The sequence below is a fragment of the Triticum urartu genome, chromosome 6 (genome assembly GCF_003073215.2).
Source record: "Triticum urartu cultivar G1812 chromosome 6, Tu2.1, whole genome shotgun sequence".
Lineage (NCBI taxonomy): Eukaryota > Viridiplantae > Streptophyta > Magnoliopsida > Poales > Poaceae > Triticum > Triticum urartu.
The window spans coordinates 437,605,943-437,610,852 of NC_053027.1; positions in this window are offsets into that span (position 1 = coordinate 437,605,943).

Consider the following 4,910-nt stretch of genomic DNA (forward strand, 5'->3'; position numbering starts at 1 on the left):
TGCAAGAAAGAAGCATGTCATAGGCATCGAGGGCGTCAAGTTCAAGAAGGATCACTTATGCGGTGCCTGTGAAGCAAGAAAGATGACGAGGGCCAAGCATCTCTCGAAGACAATCATGACAATGACTCAACCCTTCGAACTGCTCCACATGGATCTTTTCAGTCCCACTCATTACTCAACTCTTACTACTACTGCTTGTCTCTATGGCTTTGTCATTGTTGATGATTATTCAAGATATACCTGGGTGCATATAATCCTCTACAAGACTGAAGTGCAGGATGTCTTCAGACGCTTCGCCAATCGAGCAATGAACAACTATGGCGTCAAGATAAAGCACATTAGAAGTGACAATGGCACTGAATTCAAGAACACTGGCCTAGATACATATCTTGATACTTTGGGCATCACACATGAATTCTCAGCTCCGTACACGCCACAGCAGAATGGCGTCGTCGAACACAAGAACAGAACACTTATTGAGATGGCTCGGACGATGCTTGATGAATACAAGACTCCAAGAAAATTCTGGCCTGAAGCCATTGATACTGCATGACATATCATCAACCGTGTTTATCTTCACAAGCTTCTGAACAAGACATCCTATGAGCTCCTTACTGGCAAGAAGCCAAATGTCAGTTACTTCAGAGTATTTGGTGCCAGGTGCTGGATCAAGGATCCACATCACACTTCAAAATTTGCACCAAAAGCACATGAAGGTTTTATGCTTGGATATGGAAAGGATTCGCACTCCTATAGAGTCTTCAACCTCTTTCACTATAAAGTGGTTGAAATTGTGGATATGCGGTTCGATGAGACTAACGGCTCGCAAAGAGAGCACCTGCCAAATGTGCTAGATGAAGTTTCATCCAGTGAATCAATCAAACTTATGGGAACGGGAGAAATCATACCTTCTGAAGCTCAGCCTGAAGAGGAACTTATCATCTCCGCACCTGATCAACCTGAAGACAATGATCAACCTGAAGACAATGCTCAGCCTGAAGACAATTCTTCTAACGATGACAATGATCATCAAGAGCAAAATCTTCGTCCTGTACATCCTCGTGTTGCAAATGAAGTACAGATTGAGAGAATAATTGATAGCATCAATGCACCAGGTCCACTCACTCATTCAAGGGCAACACAGCTAGCAAATTTCTGTGGGCACTTCGCATTTGTCTCAATATCTGAACCCAAGAAAGTTGATGAAGCCTTCATGGAACCTGAATGGATTCAAGCTATGCAAGAAGAGCTTCAACAGTTTGAGCTGAATAATGTATGGGAACTGGTTAAGCGTCCTGATCCTCGCAAGCACAATATAATAGGCACCAAATGGATATATCGCAACAAGCAAGATGAGCATGGTCAAGTTATCAGAAACAAAGCTCGTCTCGTTGCTCAAGGATATACTCAAGTTGAAGGGATTGACTTCGATGAGACATTTGCTCCTGTGGGTAGACTTGAAGCCATACGCATACTGCTGGCCTATGCAAATCATCATAACATTCTTTTGCATCAAATGGATGTGAAGAGCACTTTTCTCAATGGCAAGATTGACGAGGAAGTGTATGTTGCACAACCGCCTGGCTTTGAAGATCCAAAACATCCTGATATGGTGTACAAGCTCAACAAGGCACTGTATGGCCTCAAACAAGCCCCTAGGGCTTGGTATGACACACTCAAAGACTTCCTGAAGAGCAAAGGCTTCAAACCTGGTTCCCTCGACCCCACTCTCTTCATGAAGACATATGATGGTGAACTGTTTGTGTGCCAAATATATGTGGATGACATTATCTTTGGCTGCACCAATCAGAAATACACTGACGAGTTTGGATATATGATGCAAGAGCAATATCAGATGTCCATGATGGGTGAGCTGAAGTTCTTCCTTGGTCTTCAAATACGTCAGCAACGCAATGACGTCTTTATATCTCAAGAGAAATACCTCAAAGATTGCGTGAAGAAATTTGGAATGCAAGATTGCAAAGGCTACACAACGCCAATGCCAGCCAAACATCATCTAGGTCCCGACAACAATGGTAAAGAATTCGATCAAAAGGTATACCACTCCATGATTGGTTCCTTACTTTATTTATGTGCATCTAGGCCAGATATCATGCTTAGTGTTTGCATGTGTGCCCGGTTCCAAGCGGCACCAAAGGAATCGCATCACTTAGCTGTGAAGCGAATTCTCAGATATTTGGCTCACACCCCAACACTAGGATTATGGTATCCAGAGGGCTCAGAGTTTGATCTAGTTGGATTCTCGGATGCTGATTATGCTGGTGACAAGGTGGATCGCAAGTCTACATCAGGCACATGTCATTTTCTGGGACGATCACTTGTATGTTGGTCTTCAAAGAAGCAGAACTGTGTATCTCTCTCCACTGCTGAATCTGAATACATTGCTGCTGGATCTTGCTCCGCTCAGCTTCTATGGATGAAGCAAACACTCAAAGACTATGGCATTCACCTGAAGCAAGTACCACTCTACTGCGACAACGAAAGCGCCATCAAGATTGCCAACAACCCAGTTCAGCACTCGAAGACAAAGCACATTGAAATTCATCATCACTTTCTCAGAGATCATGTTGTGAAGGAAGATATTGATATCATACACGTCAACATTGAAGAGCAATTGGCAGATATCTTCACCAAGCCCTTGGATGAGAAGAGGTTTTGCAAGTTACGGTGTGAGCTAAATATCTTGGAATCCTCAAATGTCCTGTGATCAGGCACACATTCTAACACTTATGCATGTTGATGACTTAGATGTGCAACACACGAAGTAAAGTATATCTTCAATCAATGAAGACTTACATTCTGATTGTGAATACATTAACGTGGAATTTGACTTCGGAGCGCCACGATAATTGTGCGTTGTGTCTGGGTCTAATACTTCCTATACGGTGGGTAACGCCACCACCAAACTCTTCTGTTTGAAGTGTTTTACCCATGGCGTTACATTTTCTATGTCTTCACATTTGGTTTGTCTTCAATTTCAACTTGTCTTCATGATTATCTTCACTATGTTGACTTGATTGTCTTCTGATATATACATACTAGTGTTTTGTCCTCTACAGCATTCACTTATAGCTACGTCTTCCTTGTTGAATCTTTTGAACTAAGTGAATGTGATCGGACCCTAATCTCTCTATGCTTTCTATCTCAAACTCTATCTGTCCAAATCATATGCATTCTATTGAAACTGTCGAATGTCTTCTCTGCGTCCTGGTCAGCAAAAGATACACAGACAAACATTAAGTCCGTTTTCAATGCTAATTCCTTCACCTGAAACCCCGAGAAGTGGGAACGACCACCTGACAATCCAGGCGTGCGTGGGAACGTGGAACAACCTCCGATATGTTGCATGATGGCCACGTGTCCTTCAGATGTGAATCGCCAGGGGCACCTATGTAATAACACTGTGCCATCCCTGTCCCTATAAATACACGCCTCACCACAGTCATTATCCTTTCTTCCACTCTCGCACAATCCCTAGCGCCACCGCTAGCCCTCGACGACGCCCGCGACGAAGCGCTTAGCTGCCGCGACCTCACCGACGACGTCTTCACGCCGGCCGCGGACATTGTCTTCTCCGCCGTCGCCGTAGGTGTCCTCCATCGCCAAGTTAGGGCACGGACGATCGAACTGCTCGGCCTCCTCTCCCACTCCGTCTAGCAGTTCTTCGTGTGGTAAATAAAACTTTCTTTTTACGGCCCCCTTTGATCCTATAGATTCATCACTTTCTACCACAAGAAGTTTCTATTCACACAAGTAGGATCTATTTCATACTGCATCTCATAATATGCCTAGTATGTTCACTTATGCTTCACAAAGAAGTTAGATTCCTCACTTGTACTTATTCGTGGATTCGTACAAATCTGTAACCAACTCTCTATCTATGAGTGAATGTCTTCGCACTATGAGGTCAATGTCTTCTAAACTGATTTATCTTCAAAATCTTCTGAGAATGCATATGACCTCTTCCCCTTCCCTCGCACCTTAATGCTGTCACAGGTACATGTCCGTGGGAGAATCCCTTGGTTCTCATAGTCTGCATTCGTTTGCAAAATTCTTATAGCATCACATTAACTCTCCCGAAGCCAGATCCTGTTTGACCAGAAAGCGGAAGCCTTTGAAGCCTTTAAACGTGTTGAAGCCCTTCAGTTTAAGCTTCATGGCACCAGAGAAACCTACAAGAAAGGGTGGCAGACAGCGTCGTGGCAACACCTCAAGAGATTTGCCTCCTGACCGCTATGAGCTGTACAAGACAGATCCAGAGGAGGACTACAATCAGCGAAAAACTCGAATCCAATGGATTCGAAGATATTGGGCAGAACAGTGGTTCAAGTACAGGTTCGTGACCCAGGAGTATGCTGAGAAGAATGACATCAAACGACCATGGGGAGACATTCTATACAGAAATCTTCAACCCAAGTCCAGAGCTGAAGCCATTGAACAAGGCTTCTATCCTTGCATGGTCCGTGGACCGCAGCCTGCGGATGCAGACCCATCTTCATTACTATGGTGCCGTGATGATAATCTGTTCAAGCGCAACCTTTAGTTTGCCAGGAACTCGGCCAAAAAGAACAAGAAGTCACGAGGCTTAGACTTCAATCCAGGCCCATCTGCTCCTCGTGCTGATGGCACACGCGAAGCTAAACCCAATCTTGTTGGGCCCTTCTACAACCTGGAAGGTCTCATCACTCATATCATGGTTCAAGGGACAGCCGTGGATGAGCCTGCAGATGACGCTGAATCTGATGAAGCGCCTGCACCGCCGAAGCCAAAGAAACTGAAGAAGCCTAAAGCTTCAAAGCCTGCTCCTGCACCAAAGGTCTTACAGGCGAAGCCTCTGGCCACTGCACCTCCTGAACACAGTGTGCAGTCTGAAGATTTGTCACGCATCT